The sequence below is a fragment of the Triturus cristatus genome, chromosome 1_2, assembly GCF_964204655.1.
Source record: "Triturus cristatus chromosome 1_2, aTriCri1.1, whole genome shotgun sequence".
Classification (NCBI taxonomy): Eukaryota; Metazoa; Chordata; class Amphibia; order Caudata; family Salamandridae; genus Triturus; species Triturus cristatus.
In genome coordinates this window covers 349,853,286-349,875,149 of record NC_140580.1, presented here as the reverse complement: position 1 = coordinate 349,875,149, position 21,864 = coordinate 349,853,286, and positions in this window count along the sequence as shown.

The window sequence follows — 21,864 nt, the reverse complement described above, 5'->3', positions numbered from 1 at the left end:
GGTAATTTTTTAATGTTTAACTTATTGACTGTAAATGACTATCGCATGTGAATTAGAACTCTTAGAACTAAAATTAGTGTGTTTAGAGTCATTTTAATGCCTGAAATTGGTCGAAATAGAAGCTTCTGAGTAGGAGAAAAAGTCTGTAAAAATGGCAATTTTGGTCACATTGAGGCTTTAAAATGTATTTATTCAACATGAGGCACAATCCAAATGAAATTTTGAATCAATTTTTCGACAGTCCAAAAAATCAATTTTCTGATGAAAAACGATGACCCATGACCTGTCGAATTTTCTCCAGATGGTCAGAAATGGTAATTTTTTAATAGTGAATTTTTTGACTGCAAATGACTATTGCATGTGAATTAGAACTCTTAGAATTAAAATGAGTGTGTTTAGAGTCATTTTAATGCCTGAAATGGGTCGAAATAGAAGCTTCTGAAAAGGAGAAAAAGTTTGTAAAAATGGCAATTTTGGTCACATTGAGGCTTTAAAAAGTAGTTATTCAACATGAGGCACAATCCAAATGACATTTTGAATCAATTTTTCGACAGTCCAAAAAATCAATTTTCTGATGAAAAACTATGACCCGTGACCTGTCGAATTTTCTCCAGATGGTCAGAAATTATAATTTTTTAATGTTTAACTTATTGACTGTAAATGACTATTGCATGTGAATTAGAACTCTTAGAACTAAAATTAGTGTGTTTAGAGTCATTTTAATGCCTGAAATTGGTCGAAATAGAAGCTTCTGAGTAGGAGAAAAAGTCTGCAAAAATGGCAATTTTGGTCACATTGAGGCTTTAAAATGTAGTTATTTAACATGAGGCACAATCCAAATGAAATTTTGAATCAATTTTTCGACAGTCCAAAAAATCCATTTTATGATGAAAAACGATGACCCGTGACCTGTCGAATTTTCTCCAGATGGTCAGAAATGGTAATTTTTTAATGTTTAACTTATTGACTGTAAATGACTATTGCATGTCAATTAGAACTCTTAGAACTAAAATTAGTGTGTTTAGAGTCATTTTAATGCCTGAAATTGGTCGAAATAGAAGCTTCTGAGTAGGAGAAAAAGTCTGCAAAAATGGCAATTTTGGTCACATTGAGGCTTTAAAATGTAGTTATTTAACATGAGGCACAATCCAAATGAAATTTTGAATCAATTTTTCGACAGTCCAAAAAATCCATTTTATGATGAAAAACGATGACCCGTGACCTGTCGAATTTTCTCCAGATGGTCAGAAATGGTAATTTTTTAATGTTTAACTTATTGACTGTAAATGACTATCGCATGTGAATTAGAACTCTTAGAACTAAAATTAGTGTGTTTAGAGTCATTTTAATGCCTGAAATTGGTCGAAATATCAGCTTCTGAGTAGGAGAAAAAGTCTGTAAAAATGGCAATTTTGGTCACATTGAGGCTTTAAAAAGTAGTTATTCAACAGGAGGGACAATCCAAATGACATTTTGGATCAAATTTTCGACAGTCCAAAAAAATCAATTTTCTGATGAAAAACGATGACCCGTGACCTGTCGAATTTTCTCCAGATGGTCGGAAATGGTAATTTTTTAATGTTTAATTTATGACTGCAAATGACTATTGCATGTGAATTAGAACTCTTAGAATTAAAATTAGTGTGTTTAGAGTCATTTTAATGCCTGAAATTGGTCGAAATAGAAGCTTCTGAGTAGGAGAAAAAGTCTGTAAAAATGGCAATTTTGGTCACATTGAGGCTTTAAAATGTATTTATTCAACATGAGGCACAATCCAAATGAAATTTCGAATCAATTTTTCGACAGTCCAAAAAATCAATTTTCTGATGAAAAACGATGACCCGTGCGTGACCTGTCGAATTTTCTCCAGATGGTCAGAAATGGTAATTTTTTAATGTTTAATTTTTTGACTGCAAATGACTATTGCATGTGAATTAGAACTCTTAGAATTAAAATTAGTGTGTTTAGAGTCATTTTAATGCCTGAAATTGGTCGAAATAGAAGCTTCTGAAAAGGAGAAAAAGTTTGTAAAAATGGCAATTTTGGTCACATTGAGGCTTTAAAAAGTAGTTATTCAACATGAGGCACAGTCCAAATGACATTTTGAATCAATTTTTCGACAGTCCAAAAAATCAATTTTCTGATGAAAAACGATGACCCGTGACCTGTCGAATTTTCTCCAGATGGTCAGAAATTATAATTTTTTAATGTTTAACTTATTGACTGTAAATGACTATTGCATGTGAATTAGAACTCTTAGAACTAAAATTAGTGTGTTTAGAGTCATTTTAATGCCTGAAATTGGTCGAAATAGAAGCTTCTGAGTAGGAGAAAAAGTCTGTAAAATTGCAATTTTGGTCACATTGAGGCTTTAAAAAGTAGTTATTCAACAGGAGGGACAATCCAAATGAAATTTTGAATCAATTTTTCGACAGTCCAAAAAATCAATTTTCTGATGAAAAACGATGACCCGTGACCTGTCGAATTCTCTCCAGATGGTCAGAAATGGTAATTTTTTAATAGTGAATTTTTTGACTGCAAATGACTATTGCATGTGAATTAGAACTCTTAGAATTAAAATGAGTGTGTTTAGAGTCATTTTAATGCCTGAAATTGGTCGAAATAGAAGCTTCTGAAAAGGTGAAAAAGTTTGTAAAAATGGCAATTTTGGTCACATTGAGGCTTTAAAAAGTAGTTATTCAACATGAGGCACAATCCAAATGACATTTTGAATCAATTTTTCGACAGTCCAAAAAATCAATTTTCTGATGAAAAACGATGACCCGTGACCTGTCGAATTTTCTCCAGATGGTCAGAAATTATAATTTTTTAATGTTTAACTTATTGACTGTAAATGACTATTGCATGTGAATTAGAACTCTTAGAATTAAAATTAGTGTGTTTAGAGTCATTTTAATGCCTGAAATTGGTCGAAATAGAAGCTTCTGAAAAGGAGAAAAAGTTTGTAAAAATGGCAATTTTGGTCACATTGAGGCTTTAAAAAGTAGTTATTCAACATGAGGCACATTCCAAATGACATTTTGAATCAATTTTTCGACAGTCCAAAAAATCAATTTTCTGATGAAAAACGATGACCCGTGACCTGTCGAATTTTCTCCAGATGGTCAGAAATTATAATTGTTTAATGTTTAACTTATTGACTGTAAATGACTATTGCATGTGAATTAGAACTCTTAGAACTAAAATTAGTGTGTTTAGAGTCATTTTAATGCCTGAAATTGGTCGAAATAGAAGCTTCTGAGTAGGAGAAAAAGTCTGCAAAAATGGCAATTTTGGTCACATTGAGGCTTTAAAATGTAGTTATTTAACATGAGGCACAATCCAAATGAAATTTTGAATCAATTTTTCGACAATCCAAAAAATCAATTTTATGATGAAAAACGATGACCCGTGACCTGTCGAATTTTCTCCAGATGGTCAGAAATGGTAATTTTTTAATGTTTAACTTTTTGACTGTAAATGACTATCGCATGTGAATTAGAACTCTTAGAACTAAAATTAGTGTGTTTAGAGTCATTTTAATGCCTGAAATTGGTCGAAATAGAAGCTTCTGAGTAGGAGAAAAAGTCTGCAAAAATGGCAATTTTGGTCACATTGAGGCTTTAAAAAGTAGTTATTCAACAGGAGGGACAATCCACATGACATTTTGGATCAATTTTTCGACAGTCGAAAAAAATCAATTTTCTGATGAAAAACGATGACCCGTGACCTGTCGAATTTTCTCCAGATGGTCAGAAATGGTAATTTTTTAATGTTTAACTTATTGACTGTAAATGACTATCGCATGTGAATTAGAACTCTTAGAACTAAAATTATTGTGTTTAGAGTCATTTTAATGCCTGAAATTGGTCGAAATAGAAGCTTCTGAGTAGGAGAAAAAGTCTTTAAAAATTGCAATTTTGGTCACATTGAGGCCTTAAAATGTATTTATTCAACATGAGGCACAATCCAAATGAAATTTTGAATCAATTTTTCGACAGTCCAAAAAATCAATTTTCTGATGAAAAACGATGACCCGTGACCTGTCGAATTTTCTCCAGATGGTCAGAAATGGTAATTTATTAATAGTTAATTTTTTGACTGCAAATGACTATTGCATGTGAATTAGAACTCTTAGAATTAAAATTAGTGTGTTTAGAGTCATTTTAATGCCTGAAATTGGTCGAAATAGAAGCTTCTGAAAAGGAGAAAAAGTTTGTAAAAATGGCAATTTTGGTCACATTGAGGCTTTAAAAAGTAGTTATTCAACATGAGGCACAATCCAAATGACATTTTGAATCAATTTTTCGACAGTCCAAAAAATCAATTTTCTGATGAAAAACGATGACCCGTGACCTGTCGAATTTTCTCCAGATGGTCAGAAATTATAATTTTTTAATGTTTAACTTATTGACTGTAAATGACTATTGCATGTGAATTAGAACTCTTAGAACTAAAATTAGTGTGTTTAGAGTCATTTTAATGCCTGAAATTGGTCGAAATAGAAGCTTCTGAGTAGGAGAAAAAGTCTGCAAAAATGGCAATTTTGGTCACATTGAGGCTTTAAAATGTAGTTATTTAACATGAGGCACAATCCAAATGAAATTTTGAATCAATTTTTCGACAGTCCAAAAAATCCATTTTATGATGAAAAACGATGACCCGTGACCTGTCGATTTTCTCCAGATGGTCAGAAATGGTAATTTTTTAATGTTTAACTTATTGACTGTAAATGACTATCGCATGTGAATTAGAACTCTTAGAACTAAAATTAGTGTGTTTAGAGTCATTTTAATGCCTGAAATTGGTCGAAATAGAAGCTTCTGAGTAGGAGAAAATGTCTGTAAAAATGGCAATTTTGGTCACATTGAGGCTTTAAAAAGTAGTTATTCAACAGGAGGGACAATCCAAATGACATTTTGGATCAAATTTTCGACAGTCCAAAAAAATCAATTTTCTGATGAAAAACGATGACCCTTGACCTGTCGAATTTTCTCCAGATGGTCAGAAATGGTAATTTTTTAATGTTTAATTTATTGACTGCAAATGACTATTGCATGTGAATTAGAACTCTTAGAATTAAAATTAGTGTGTTTAGAGTCATTTTAATGCCTGAAATTGGTCGAAAAAGAAGTTTCTGAGTAGGAGAAAAAGTCTGTAAAAATGGCAATTTTGGTCACATTGAGGCTTTAAAAAGTAGTTATTCAACATGAGGCACAATCCAAATGACATTTTGAATCAATTTTTCGACAGTCCAAAAAATCAATTTTCTGATGAAAAACGATGACCCGTGACCTGTCGAATTTTCTCCAGATGGTCAGAAATTATAATTTTTTAATGTTTAACTTATTGACTGTAAATGACTATTTCATGTGAATTAGAACTCTTAGAACTAAAATTAGTGTGTTTAGAGTCATTTTAATGCCTGAAATTGGTCGAAATAGAAGCTTTTGAGTAGGAGAAAAAGTCTGCAAAAATGGCAATTTTGGTCACATTGAGGCTTTAAAAAGTAGTTATTCAACATGAGGCACAATCCAAATGAAATTTTGAATCAATTTTTCGACAGTCCAAAAAATCAATTTTCTGATGAAAAACGATGACCCGTGACCTGTCGAATTTTCTCCAGATGGTCAGAAATGGTAATTTTTTTATGTTTAATTTTTTGACTGCAAATGACTATTGCATGTGAATTAGAACTCTTAGAATTAAAATTAGTGTGTTTAGAGTCATTTTAATGCCTGAAATTGGTCGAAATAGAAGCTTCTGAAAAGGAGAAAAAGTTTGGAAAAATGGCAATTTTGGTCACATTGAGGCTTTAAAAAATAGTTATTCAACATGAGGCACAATCCAAATGACATTTTGAATCAATTTTTCGACAGTGCAAAAAATCAATTTTCTGATGAAAAACGATGACCCGTGACCTGTCGAATTTTCTCCAGATGGTCAGAAATTATAATTTTTTAATGTTTAATTTATTGACTGTAAATGACTATTGCATGTGAATTAGAACTCTTAGAACTAAAATTAGTGTGTTTACATTCATTTTAATGCCTGAAATTGGTCGAAATAGAAGCTTCTGAGTAGAAGAAAAAGTCTGCAAAAATGGCAATTTTGGTCACATTGAGGCTTTAAAATGTAGTTATTTAACATGAGGCACAATCCAAATGAAATTTTGAATCAATTTTTCGACAGTCCAAAAAATCAATTTTAGGATGAAAAACGATGACCCGTGACCTGTCAAATTTTCTCCAGATGGTCAGAAATGGTAATTTTTTAATGTTTAACTTATTGACTGTAAATGACTATCGCATGTGAATTAGAACTCTTAGAACTAAAATTAGTGTGTTTAGAGTCATTTTAATGCCTGAAATTGGTCTAAATAGAAGCTTCTGAGTAGGAGAACAAGTCTGCAAAAATGGCAATTTTGGTCACATTGAGGCTTTAAAATGTAGTTATTTAACATGAGGCACAATCCAAATGAAATTTTGAATCAATTTTTCAACAGTCCAAAAAATCAATTTTATGATGAAAAACGATGACCCGTGACCTGTCGAATTTTCTCCAGATGGTCAGAAATGGTAATTTTTTAATGTTTAACTTATTGACTGTAAATGACTATCGCATGTGAATTAGAACTCTTAGAACTAAAATTAATGTGTTTAGAGTCAGTTACGCTGCCCGTTTTGGTCCCTATGATTCGCGCCGCAGTCCATACTCTAGTGAGCAGCTTCTTCAGTTGCGTGGTCTCCGCTGTGATCATCGGATTTTTCCTGATCTCCAAGGGGTACGTGACTTTGTATGTTCTGCTTGTGGCTTTCGGCTGCAGCGGGGTCCTACTGTGGTGACTTCTACATTTAATGATGATTTTGTCTTCTCGGCGGCGTTGCTTAACGTCCGCTCTTTGAAAAAGCATCACACGGATGTATTTGATCTTTTGGACGACAAGTCACTGGACTTTCTTTTTGTAACAGAGACTTGGCTTGACAATTCCTCTGACCCGATTATATCCCTGGCTGTCCCGTCGGGTTACAAAATCTCTAGGCTAGACCGGATAACCGGGCGGGGTGGGGGGCTGGCTGTCATCTTTAAAGAGAAGTGGGAGCTGCACAAGGGTTCCCTCAGTTCGTGGGGTGGCTGTGAAGCACTTGATTTTACTATCCGTTGCTCTGCCCACTTCTTTCTGGGCGGCTCTCTGATCTATCGCCCTCCAGGGGCGGCACACACATTTCTTCACGCATGTGCGGAGGCGATTTCTTCGAGAGCCTTGCAGTTTTCTCACTATCTGCTTTTAGGTGATTTTAACATTCATTTCGACCTGAAAAATGCAAGGGATACATGTGAGATTATGGATATTTGCCAGTCGGCTCTCCTCTCACAATGGGTGGATCAGCCGACCCACCTGGGAGGTCATACTCTTGATCCTATCTTTTCTAATTTCCCCCTTTCCATCAAAACCCCGCTCCCGGTTTCCTGGTCTGACCATCACCTAATTGGCTTCTCGTGGGTCGTTTCTTCTCCTAGTACTAGATCTGCCGTTGGCCACAAACCAGCGTGTAAAAAGGTTGATCCTATTCTCTATGCTAAGACGCTGGAGGCCCATAGGCCATCAATGCCTCATGAACTGGATAAGTCTTTAGCTGCCTTCTCCAACTGGCTCCAAGACTCCCTGGCGTTAATCGCCACGCCAACCTCGGCCAGACAAACTAGGGTTTCACCTTCTAAACCTTGGTTTACGGAGGACCTCTACCTGCTGAAGCAGGGATGTAAGAAATTGGAATGGTCTTGGCGTGTCGGGAACTACTGTCCAGTCGCTAAGGCTAATCTCAGACAGGGTCAGAAAATTTACTACAAAGCCATCGTCTTGGCAAAAAAGGCCTTCTTCTCCAGCCGGATTGTTCAGGCTCAGAATAATGCCAAGGAGATGTTTTCTATCGTCCAGAGTTTTATGTCCCCTGTGGCGCAGAGTAGTGTTCTTCCGGTGACAGTTGACTGGTGCGAATTACTCTCCACTTTTTTCCGGGATAAGATTTTAAAGATACAGAGTAGCTTCTCTATCCCTGTTGTGTTAGATGGACCCATGGCCCCTCTGGATTCACCGCCCACTGCTCCTGGCGCCCTGCCTCTTGAGCATTCCCTTTTGAATTTTACACCGGTGGACTTGTCCTGTACCTTAAGAATTTTGCAGGGCCTTAAGTCCGGCTCGCCGGATGACCCGTGCCCAGCAAGACTCCTGGCATCTGTTGCTGAGACGCTGAATGGGGAGGTTAATCACATCATTAACCTATCCCTTCAGCTGGCCAGGGTCCCGTCCGGTTGGAAGCAGGCTAAAGTTCTCCCCTTGCTAAAGAAGCCTAGTCTTGACCCCTCGACGCCCGGGAACTACAGGCCTATCTCTCTTCTCCCTAGCCTTTCAAAGGTATGTGAGAAGATTGTGAGCAGACAGTTATCGGATTTTGTTGAGGGAGCGGGTCTTCTTCACCCAGCCCAATCTGGCTTCCGTTCCTCGTTTAGCACGGAAGGTGCTCTGGTAGAAGTCTCAGAGGCCATTCGGGAGTGTCTGGACGCCGGTGGGAAGGCAGCCCTTGTGCTGCTTGACCTGTCGGCGGCCTTTGACACTGTCCCCCACATATTGCTCCTACAAAGACTGTCTGAGATTGGGGTGTCCAACCTTGCTTGGGACTGGATTCAGTCTTTCTTGGAGGGCCGGCTCCAACAAGTCTGGTTACCTCCTTGTGTTTCGTCACCTCTACAAGTGAGCACGGGGGTCCCTCAGGGCTCCTCCCTTAGCCCCCTTTTGTTCAACATCTACCTCACTCCCTTGGTGGCTCTAGCAGAGAGGTTGGGGGCTAAGGTTATTGCTTACGCTGATGACACCCAACTTCTGTTCACGTGGGAGAAGCAGGGGGTCTCGGTAGACTTTGTACAGAGGTGCCTTTCCTCGGTTTTCAAGTGGCTGGCAGTTGCCCAGTTAAAGTGTAATGAGGACAAATCCGAGGTTTTATTGTTCGGCGACTTCCCCCTCGGATTCAGAGAGTCGCTCTGGCCTCCAGGGTTCCCTCTGCCCGCCTCTACGAGTCAGACGGTTAAGAACTTAGGGGTTTATTTTGATTGTAACCTCTCCTTCGCTAGTCAGGTTAAACGTCTGACCGGCTGTTGTTTCGGCCTCCTCAGAATCCTGAGAAGATTTCTTCTGCTGCTTCCGCAGGCTGCCAAGGAAGCGGTGGTTCGGGCTCTGATTTTATCCAGACTTGATTATGCCAACGCTCTTTATGCTGGGATCCCTGCCTACTCTCTTAACAAGCTTCAGGTGACCCAGAATGCGGCGGTCCGCCTGTTGGGGGGTTTGGCGCCCAGGCAGAGCGTGAAGGAGTACCGCCGTTCCCTTCATTGGCTACCGGTCGGGGCTCGTGTAGTATTCAAAGCCCTCACTATGGCCCATCGTGCTCCACATGGTCAAGGCCCCGGTTACCTGCAGAGACGTTTTTCATTTTATGTGCCGGGGAGAGCCTTACGCTCCGCTTCATTAAGGCTGATGAAGATACCTAGATTTCAGCGTCATAGGCATGGCGGCTCCTCCTTGGTGGTGTTCGCTGGGCGCGCCTGGAATGCGCTTCCTCTTTCGCTTCGCTGTTCTGATGACCTTGGAGTTTTTAAGAAACTTTTGAAAACACATCTCTTTGCGTAAGGTCTGGTTATGATGTTGTCTCCTCTTGGGCCGCGCCGGGACACTCTTCGGAGTAGCCGCGCGCGTTATAAATGCAGATAACATAACATAACATAACATAACATTTTAATGCCTGAAATTGGTCGAAATAGAAGCTTCTGAGTAGGAGAAAAAGTCTGTAAAAATGGCAATTTTGGTCACATTGAGGCTTTAAAAAGTAGTTATTCAACAGGAGGGACAATCCAAATGACATTTTGGATCAAATTTTCGACACTCCAAAAAAATCAATTTTCTGATGAAAAACGATGACCCGTGACCTGTCGAATTTTCTCCAGATGGTCGGAAATGGTAATTTTTTAATGTTTAATTTATTGACTGCAAATGACTATTGCATGTGAATTAGAACTCTTAGAATTAAAATTAGTGTGTTTAGAGTCATTTTAATGCCTGAAATTGGTCGAAATAGAAGCTTCTGAAAAGGAGAATAAGTTTGTAAAAATGGCAATTTTGGTCACATTGAGGCTTTAAAAAGTAGTTATTCAACATGAGGCACAATCCAAATGACATTTTGAATCAATTTTTCGACAGTCCAAAAAATCAATTTTCTGATGAAAAACGATGACCCGTGACCTGTCGAATTTTCTCCAGATGGTCAGAAATGGTAATTTTTTAATGTTTAACTTATTGACTGTAAATGACTATCGCATGTGAATTAGAACTCTTAGAACTAAAATTAGTGTGTTTAGAGTCATTTTAATGCCTGAAATTGGTCTAAATAGAAGCTTCTGAGTAGGAGAAAAAGTCTGCAAAAATGGCAATTTTGGTCACATTGAGGCTTTAAAATGTAGTTATTTAACATGAGGCACAATCCAAATGACATTTTGAATCAATTTTTCGACAGTCCAAAAAATCCATTTTCTGATGAAAAACGATGACCCGTGACCTGTCGAATTTTCTCCAGATGGTCAGAAATTATAATTTTTTAATGTTTAACTTATTGACTGTAAATGACTATTGCATGTGAATTAGAACTCTTAGAACTAAAATTAGTGTGTTTAGAGTCATTTTAATGCCTGAAATTGGTCGAAATAGAAGCTTCTGAGTAGGAGAAAAAGTCTGTAAAATTGCAATTTTGGTCACATTGAGGCTTTAAAAAGTAGTTATTCAACAGGAGGGACAATCCAAATGAAATTTTGAATCAATTTTTCGACAGTCCAAAAAATCAATTTTCTGATGAAAAAACGATGACCCGTGACCTGTCGAATTTTCTCCAGATGGTCAGAAATGGTAATTTTTTAATGTTTAACTTATTGACTGTAAATGACTATCGCATGTGAATTAGAACTCTTAGAACTAAAATTAGTGTGTTTAGTCATTTTAATGCCTGAAATTGGTCGAAATAGAAGCTTCTGAGTAGGAGAAAAAGTCTGTAAAAATGGCAATTTTGGTCACATTGAGGCTTTAAAATGTATTTATTCAACATGAGGCACAATCCAAATGAAATTTTGAATCAATTTTTCGACAGTCCAAAAAATCAATTTTCTGATGAAAAACGATGACCCATGACCTGTCGAATTTTCTCCAGATGGTCAGAAATGGTAATTTTTTAATAGTGAATTTTTTGACTGCAAATGACTATTGCATGTGAATTAGAACTCTTAGAATTAAAATGAGTGTGTTTAGAGTCATTTTAATGCCTGAAATTGGTCGAAATAGAAGCTTCTGAAAAGGAGAAAAAGTTTGTAAAAATGGCAATTTTGGTCACATTGAGGCTTTAAAAAGTAGTTATTCAACATGAGGCACAATCCAAATGACATTTTGAATCAATTTTTCGACAGTCCAAAAAATCAATTTTCTGATGAAACACGATGACCCGTGACCTGTCGAATTTTCTCCAGATGGTCAGAAATTATAATTTTTTAATGTTTAACTTATTGACTGTAAATGACTATTGCATGTGAATTAGAACTCTTAGAACTAAAATTAGTGTGTTTAGATCATTTTAACGCCTGAAATTGGTCGAAATAGAAGCTTCTGAGTAGGAGAAAAAGTCTGCAAAAATGGCAATTTTGGTCACATTGAGGTTTTAAAATGTAGTTATTTAACATGAGGCACAATCCAAATGAAATTTTGAATCAATTTTTCGACAGTCCAAAAAATCAATTTTATGATGAAAAATGATGACCCGTGACCTGTCGAATTTTCTCCAGATGGTCAGAAATGGTAATTTTTTAATGTTTAACTTATTGACTGTAAATGACTATTGCATGTGAATTAGAACTCTTAGAACTAAAATTAGTGTGTTTAGAGTCATTTTAATGCCTGAAATTGGTCGAAATAGAAGCTTCTGAGTAGGAGAAAAAGTCTGCAAAAATGGCAATTTTGGTCACATTGAGGCTTTAAAATGTAGTTATTTAACATGAGGCACAATCCAAATGAAATTTTGAATCAATTTTTCGACAATCCAAAAAATCAATTTTATGATGAAAAACGATGACCCGTGACCTGTCGAATTTTCTCCAGATGGTCAGAAATGGTAATTTTTTAATGTTTAACTTATTGACTGTAAATGACTATCGCATGTGAATTAGAACTCTTAGAACTAAAATTAGTGTGTTTAGAGTCATTTTAATGCCTGAAATTGGTCGAAATAGAAGCTTCTGAGTAGGAGAAAAAGTCTGCAAAAATGGCAATTTTGGTCACATTGAGGCTTTAAAATGTAGTTATTTAACATGAGGCACAATCCAAATGAAATTTTGAATCAATTTTTCGACAGTCCAAAAAATCAATTTTATGATGAAAAACGATGACCCGTGACCTGTCGAATTTTCTCCAGATGGTCAGAAATGGTAATTTTTTAATGTTTAACTTATTGACTGTAAATGACTATCGCATGTGAATTAGAACTCTTAGAACTAAAATTAGTGTGTTTAGAGTCATTTTAATGCCTGAAATTGGTCGAAATAGAAGCTTCTGAGTAGGAGAAAATGTCTGTAAAAATGGCAATTTTGGTCACATTGAGGCTTTAAAAAGTAGTTATTCAACAGGAGGGACAATCCAAATGACATTTTGGATCAATTTTTCGACAGTCCAAAAAAATCAATTTTCTGATGAAAAACGATGACCCGTGACCTGTCGAATTTTCTCCAGATGGTCAGAAATGGTAATTTTTTAATGTTTAATTTATTGACTGCAAATGACTATTGCATGTGAATTAGAACTCTTAGAATTAAAATTAGTGTGTTTAGAGTCATTTTAATGCCTGAAATTGGTCGAAATAGAAGCTTCTGAGTAGGAGAAAAAGTCTGTAAAAATGGCAATGTTGGTCACATTGAGGCTTTAAAAAGTAGTTATTCAACATGAGGCACAATCCAAATGACATTTTGAATCAATTTTTCGACAGTCCAAAAAATCAATTTTCTGATGAAAAACGATGACCCGTGACCTGTCGAATTTTCTCCAGATGGTCAGAAATTATAATTTTTTAATGTTTAACTTATTGACTGTAAATGACTATTGCATGTGAATTAGAACCCTTAGAACTAAAATTAGTGTGTTTAGAGTCATTTTAATGCCTGAAATTGGTCGAAATAGAAGCTTCTGAGTAGGAGAAAAAGTCTGCAAAAATGGCAATTTTGGTCACATTGAGGCTTTAAAATGTAGTTATTTAACATGAGGCACAATCCAAATGAAATTTTGAATCAATTTTTCGACAATCCAAAAAATCAATTTTATGATGAAAAACGATGACCCGTGACCTGTCGAATTTTCTCCAGATGGTCAGAAATGGTAATTTTTTAATGTTTAACTTTTTGACTGTAAATGACTATCGCATGTGAATTAGAACTCTTAGAACTAAAATTAGTGTGTTTAGAGTCATTTTAATGCCTGAAATTGGTCGAAATAGAAGCTTCTGAGTAGGAGAAAAAGTCTGCAAAAATGGCAATTTTGGTCACATTGAGGCTTTAAAAAGTAGTTATTCAACAGGAGGGACAATCCACATGACATTTTGGATCAATTTTTCGACAGTCGAAAAAAATCAATTTTCTGATGAAAAACGATGACCCGTGACCTGTCGAATTTTCTCCAGATGGTCAGAAATGGTAATTTTTTAATGTTTAACTTATTGACTGTAAATGACTATCGCATGTGAATTAGAACTCTTAGAACTAAAATTATTGTGTTTAGAGTCATTTTAATGCCTGAAATTGGTCGAAATAGAAGCTTCTGAGTAGGAGAAAAAGTCTTTAAAAATTGCAATTTTGGTCACATTGAGGCCTTAAAATGTATTTATTCAACATGAGGCACAATCCAAATGAAATTTTGAATCAATTTTTCGACAGTCCAAAAAATCAATTTTCTGATGAAAAACGATGACCCGTGACCTGTCGAATTTTCTCCAGATGGTCAGAAATGGTAATTTATTAATAGTTAATTTTTTGACTGCAAATGACTATTGCATGTGAATTAGAACTCTTAGAATTAAAATTAGTGTGTTTAGAGTCATTTTAATGCCTGAAATTGGTCGAAATAGAAGCTTCTGAAAAGGAGAAAAAGTTTGTAAAAATGGCAATTTTGGTCACATTGAGGCTTTAAAAAGTAGTTATTCAACATGAGGCACAATCCAAATGACATTTTGAATCAATTTTTCGACAGTCCAAAAAATCAATTTTCTGATGAAAAACGATGACCCGTGACCTGTCGAATTTTCTCCAGATGGTCAGAAATTATAATTTTTTAATGTTTAACTTATTGACTGTAAATGACTATTGCATGTGAATTAGAACTCTTAGAACTAAAATTAGTGTGTTTAGAGTCATTTTAATGCCTGAAATTGGTCGAAATAGAAGCTTCTGAGTAGGAGAAAAAGTCTGCAAAAATGGCAATTTTGGTCACATTGAGGCTTTAAAATGTAGTTATTTAACATGAGGCACAATCCAAATGAAATTTTGAATCAATTTTTCGACAGTCCAAAAAATCCATTTTATGATGAAAAACGATGACCCGTGACCTGTCGATTTTCTCCAGATGGTCAGAAATGGTAATTTTTTAATGTTTAACTTATTGACTGTAAATGACTATCGCATGTGAATTAGAACTCTTAGAACTAAAATTAGTGTGTTTAGAGTCATTTTAATGCCTGAAATTGGTCGAAATAGAAGCTTCTGAGTAGGAGAAAATGTCTGTAAAAATGGCAATTTTGGTCACATTGAGGCTTTAAAAAGTAGTTATTCAACAGGAGGGACAATCCAAATGACATTTTGGATCAAATTTTCGACAGTCCAAAAAAATCAATTTTCTGATGAAAAACGATGACCCTTGACCTGTCGAATTTTCTCCAGATGGTCAGAAATGGTAATTTTTTAATGTTTAATTTATTGACTGCAAATGACTATTGCATGTGAATTAGAACTCTTAGAATTAAAATTAGTGTGTTTAGAGTCATTTTAATGCCTGAAATTGGTCGAAAAAGAAGTTTCTGAGTAGGAGAAAAAGTCTGTAAAAATGGCAATTTTGGTCACATTGAGGCTTTAAAAAGTAGTTATTCAACATGAGGCACAATCCAAATGACATTTTGAATCAATTTTTCGACAGTCCAAAAAATCAATTTTCTGATGAAAAACGATGACCCGTGACCTGTCGAATTTTCTCCAGATGGTCAGAAATTATAATTTTTTAATGTTTAACTTATTGACTGTAAATGACTATTTCATGTGAATTAGAACTCTTAGAACTAAAATTAGTGTGTTTAGAGTCATTTTAATGCCTGAAATTGGTCGAAATAGAAGCTTTTGAGTAGGAGAAAAAGTCTGCAAAAATGGCAATTTTGGTCACATTGAGGCTTTAAAAAGTAGTTATTCAACATGAGGCACAATCCAAATGAAATTTTGAATCAATTTTTCGACAGTCCAAAAAATCAATTTTCTGATGAAAAACGATGACCCGTGACCTGTCGAATTTTCTCCAGATGGTCAGAAATGGTAATTTTTTTATGTTTAATTTTTTGACTGCAAATGACTATTGCATGTGAATTAGAACTCTTAGAATTAAAATTAGTGTGTTTAGAGTCATTTTAATGCCTGAAATTGGTCGAAATAGAAGCTTCTGAAAAGGAGAAAAAGTTTGGAAAAATGGCAATTTTGGTCACATTGAGGCTTTAAAAAATAGTTATTCAACATGAGGCACAATCCAAATGACATTTTGAATCAATTTTTCGACAGTGCAAAAAATCAATTTTCTGATGAAAAACGATGACCCGTGACCTGTCGAATTTTCTCCAGATGGTCAGAAATTATAATTTTTTAATGTTTAATTTATTGACTGTAAATGACTATTGCATGTGAATTAGAACTCTTAGAACTAAAATTAGTGTGTTTACATTCATTTTAATGCCTGAAATTGGTCGAAATAGAAGCTTCTGAGTAGAAGAAAAAGTCTGCAAAAATGGCAATTTTGGTCACATTGAGGCTTTAAAATGTAGTTATTTAACATGAGGCACAATCCAAATGAAATTTTGAATCAATTTTTCGACAGTCCAAAAAATCAATTTTAGGATGAAAAACGATGACCCGTGACCTGTCAAATTTTCTCCAGATGGTCAGAAATGGTAATTTTTTAATGTTTAACTTATTGACTGTAAATGACTATCGCATGTGAATTAGAACTCTTAGAACTAAAATTAGTGTGTTTAGAGTCATTTTAATGCCTGAAATTGGTCTAAATAGAAGCTTCTGAGTAGGAGAACAAGTCTGCAAAAATGGCAATTTTGGTCACATTGAGGCTTTAAAATGTAGTTATTTAACATGAGGCACAATCCAAATGAAATTTTGAATCAATTTTTCAACAGTCCAAAAAATCAATTTTATGATGAAAAACGATGACCCGTGACCTGTCGAATTTTCTCCAGATGGTCAGAAATGGTAATTTTTTAATGTTTAACTTATTGACTGTAAATGACTATCGCATGTGAATTAGAACTCTTAGAACTAAAATTAGTGTGTTTAGAGTCAGTTACGCTGCCCGTTTTGGTCCCTATGATTCGCGCCGCAGTCCATACTCTAGTGAGCAGCTTCTTCAGTTGCGTGGTCTCCGCTGTGATCATCGGATTTTTCCTGATCTCCAAGGGGTACGTGACTTTGTATGTTCTGCTTGTGGCTTTCGGCTGCAGCGGGGTCCTACTGTGGTGACTTCTACATTTAATGATGATTTTGTCTTCTCGGCGGCGTTGCTTAACGTCCGCTCTTTGAAAAAGCATCACACGGATGTATTTGATCTTTTGGACGACAAGTCACTGGACTTTCTTTTTGTAACAGAGACTTGGCTTGACAATTCCTCTGACCCGATTATATCCCTGGCTGTCCCGTCGGGTTACAAAATCTCTAGGCTAGACCGGATAACCGGGCGGGGTGGGGGGCTGGCTGTCATCTTTAAAGAGAAGTGGGAGCTGCACAAGGGTTCCCTCAGTTCGTGGGGTGGCTGTGAAGCACTTGATTTTACTATCCGTTGCTCTGCCCACTTCTTTCTGGGCGGCTCTCTGATCTATCGCCCTCCAGGGGCGGCACACACATTTCTTCACGCATGTGCGGAGGCGATTTCTTCGAGAGCCTTGCAGTTTTCTCACTATCTGCTTTTAGGTGATTTTAACATTCATTTCGACCTGAAAAATGCAAGGGATACATGTGAGATTATGGATATTTGCCAGTCGGCTCTCCTCTCACAATGGGTGGATCAGCCGACCCACCTGGGAGGTCATACTCTTGATCCTATCTTTTCTAATTTCCCCCTTTCCATCAAAACCCCGCTCCCGGTTTCCTGGTCTGACCATCACCTAATTGGCTTCTCGTGGGTCGTTTCTTCTCCTAGTACTAGATCTGCCGTTGGCCACAAACCAGCGTGTAAAAAGGTTGATCCTATTCTCTATGCTAAGACGCTGGAGGCCCATAGGCCATCAATGCCTCATGAACTGGATAAGTCTTTAGCTGCCTTCTCCAACTGGCTCCAAGACTCCCTGGCGTTAATCGCCACGCCAACCTCGGCCAGACAAACTAGGGTTTCACCTTCTAAACCTTGGTTTACGGAGGACCTCTACCTGCTGAAGCAGGGATGTAAGAAATTGGAATGGTCTTGGCGTGTCGGGAACTACTGTCCAGTCGCTAAGGCTAATCTCAGACAGGGTCAGAAAATTTACTACAAAGCCATCGTCTTGGCAAAAAAGGCCTTCTTCTCCAGCCGGATTGTTCAGGCTCAGAATAATGCCAAGGAGATGTTTTCTATCGTCCAGAGTTTTATGTCCCCTGTGGCGCAGAGTAGTGTTCTTCCGGTGACAGTTGACTGGTGCGAATTACTCTCCACTTTTTTCCGGGATAAGATTTTAAAGATACAGAGTAGCTTCTCTATCCCTGTTGTGTTAGATGGACCCATGGCCCCTCTGGATTCACCGCCCACTGCTCCTGGCGCCCTGCCTCTTGAGCATTCCCTTTTGAATTTTACACCGGTGGACTTGTCCTGTACCTTAAGAATTTTGCAGGGCCTTAAGTCCGGCTCGCCGGATGACCCGTGCCCAGCAAGACTCCTGGCATCTGTTGCTGAGACGCTGAATGGGGAGGTTAATCACATCATTAACCTATCCCTTCAGCTGGCCAGGGTCCCGTCCGGTTGGAAGCAGGCTAAAGTTCTCCCCTTGCTAAAGAAGCCTAGTCTTGACCCCTCGACGCCCGGGAACTACAGGCCTATCTCTCTTCTCCCTAGCCTTTCAAAGGTATGTGAGAAGATTGTGAGCAGACAGTTATCGGATTTTGTTGAGGGAGCGGGTCTTCTTCACCCAGCCCAATCTGGCTTCCGTTCCTCGTTTAGCACGGAAGGTGCTCTGGTAGAAGTCTCAGAGGCCATTCGGGAGTGTCTGGACGCCGGTGGGAAGGCAGCCCTTGTGCTGCTTGACCTGTCGGCGGCCTTTGACACTGTCCCCCACATATTGCTCCTACAAAGACTGTCTGAGATTGGGGTGTCCAACCTTGCTTGGGACTGGATTCAGTCTTTCTTGGAGGGCCGGCTCCAACAAGTCTGGTTACCTCCTTGTGTTTCGTCACCTCTACAAGTGAGCACGGGGGTCCCTCAGGGCTCCTCCCTTAGCCCCCTTTTGTTCAACATCTACCTCACTCCCTTGGTGGCTCTAGCAGAGAGGTTGGGGGCTAAGGTTATTGCTTACGCTGATGACACCCAACTTCTGTTCACGTGGGAGAAGCAGGGGGTCTCGGTAGACTTTGTACAGAGGTGCCTTTCCTCGGTTTTCAAGTGGCTGGCAGTTGCCCAGTTAAAGTGTAATGAGGACAAATCCGAGGTTTTATTGTTCGGCGACTTCCCCCTCGGATTCAGAGAGTCGCTCTGGCCTCCAGGGTTCCCTCTGCCCGCCTCTACGAGTCAGACGGTTAAGAACTTAGGGGTTTATTTTGATTGTAACCTCTCCTTCGCTAGTCAGGTTAAACGTCTGACCGGCTGTTGTTTCGGCCTCCTCAGAATCCTGAGAAGATTTCTTCTGCTGCTTCCGCAGGCTGCCAAGGAAGCGGTGGTTCGGGCTCTGATTTTATCCAGACTTGATTATGCCAACGCTCTTTATGCTGGGATCCCTGCCTACTCTCTTAACAAGCTTCAGGTGACCCAGAATGCGGCGGTCCGCCTGTTGGGGGGTTTGGCGCCCAGGCAGAGCGTGAAGGAGTACCGCCGTTCCCTTCATTGGCTACCGGTCGGGGCTCGTGTAGTATTCAAAGCCCTCACTATGGCCCATCGTGCTCCACATGGTCAAGGCCCCGGTTACCTGCAGAGACGTTTTTCATTTTATGTGCCGGGGAGAGCCTTACGCTCCGCTTCATTAAGGCTGATGAAGATACCTAGATTTCAGCGTCATAGGCATGGCGGCTCCTCCTTGGTGGTGTTCGCTGGGCGCGCCTGGAATGCGCTTCCTCTTTCGCTTCGCTGTTCTGATGACCTTGGAGTTTTTAAGAAACTTTTGAAAACACATCTCTTTGCGTAAGGTCTGGTTATGATGTTGTCTCCTCTTGGGCCGCGCCGGGACACTCTTCGGAGTAGCCGCGCGCGTTATAAATGCAGATAACATAACATAACATAACATAACATTTTAATGCCTGAAATTGGTCGAAATAGAAGCTTCTGAGTAGGAGAAAAAGTCTGTAAAAATGGCAATTTTGGTCACATTGAGGCTTTAAAAAGTAGTTATTCAACAGGAGGGACAATCCAAATGACATTTTGGATCAAATTTTCGACACTCCAAAAAAATCAATTTTCTGATGAAAAACGATGACCCGTGACCTGTCGAATTTTCTCCAGATGGTCGGAAATGGTAATTTTTTAATGTTTAATTTATTGACTGCAAATGACTATTGCATGTGAATTAGAACTCTTAGAATTAAAATTAGTGTGTTTAGAGTCATTTTAATGCCTGAAATTGGTCGAAATAGAAGCTTCTGAAAAGGAGAATAAGTTTGTAAAAATGGCAATTTTGGTCACATTGAGGCTTTAAAAAGTAGTTATTCAACATGAGGCACAATCCAAATGACATTTTGAATCAATTTTTCGACAGTCCAAAAAATCAATTTTCTGATGAAAAACGATGACCCGTGACCTGTCGAATTTTCTCCAGATGGTCAGAAATGGTAATTTTTTAATGTTTAACTTATTGACTGTAAATGACTATCGCATGTGAATTAGAACTCTTAGAACTAAAATTAGTGTGTTTAGAGTCATTTTAATGCCTGAAATTGGTCTAAATAGAAGCTTCTGAGTAGGAGAAAAAGTCTGCAAAAATGGCAATTTTGGTCACATTGAGGCTTTAAAATGTAGTTATTTAACATGAGGCACAATCCAAATGACATTTTGAATCAATTTTTCGACAGTCCAAAAAATCCATTTTCTGATGAAAAACGATGACCCGTGACCTGTCGAATTTTCTCCAGATGGTCAGAAATTATAATTTTTTAATGTTTAACTTATTGACTGTAAATGACTATTGCATGTGAATTAGAACTCTTAGAACTAAAATTAGTGTGTTTAGAGTCATTTTAATGCCTGAAATTGGTCGAAATAGAAGCTTCTGAGTAGGAGAAAAAGTCTGTAAAATTGCAATTTTGGTCACATTGAGGCTTTAAAAAGTAGTTATTCAACAGGAGGGACAATCCAAATGAAATTTTGAATCAATTTTTCGACAGTCCAAAAAATCAATTTTCTGATGAAAAAACGATGACCCGTGACCTGTCGAATTTTCTCCAGATGGTCAGAAATGGTAATTTTTTAATGTTTAACTTATTGACTGTAAATGACTATCGCATGTGAATTAGAACTCTTAGAACTAAAATTAGTGTGTTTAGTCATTTTAATGCCTGAAATTGGTCGAAATAGAAGCTTCTGAGTAGGAGAAAAAGTCTGTAAAAATGGCAATTTTGGTCACATTGAGGCTTTAAAATGTATTTATTCAACATGAGGCACAATCCAAATGAAATTTTGAATCAATTTTTCGACAGTCCAAAAAATCAATTTTCTGATGAAAAACGATGACCCATGACCTGTCGAATTTTCTCCAGATGGTCAGAAATGGTAATTTTTTAATAGTGAATTTTTTGACTGCAAATGACTATTGCATGTGAATTAGAACTCTTAGAATTAAAATGAGTGTGTTTAGAGTCATTTTAATGCCTGAAATTGGTCGAAATAGAAGCTTCTGAAAAGGAGAAAAAGTTTGTAAAAATGGCAATTTTGGTCACATTGAGGCTTTAAAAAGTAGTTATTCAACATGAGGCACAATCCAAATGACATTTTGAATCAATTTTTCGACAGTCCAAAAAATCAATTTTCTGATGAAACACGATGACCCGTGACCTGTCGAATTTTCTCCAGATGGTCAGAAATTATAATTTTTTAATGTTTAACTTATTGACTGTAAATGACTATTGCATGTGAATTAGAACTCTTAGAACTAAAATTAGTGTGTTTAGATCATTTTAACGCCTGAAATTGGTCGAAATAGAAGCTTCTGAGTAGGAGAAAAAGTCTGCAAAAATGGCAATTTTGGTCACATTGAGGTTTTAAAATGTAGTTATTTAACATGAGGCACAATCCAAATGAAATTTTGAATCAATTTTTCGACAGTCCAAAAAATCAATTTTATGATGAAAAATGATGACCCGTGACCT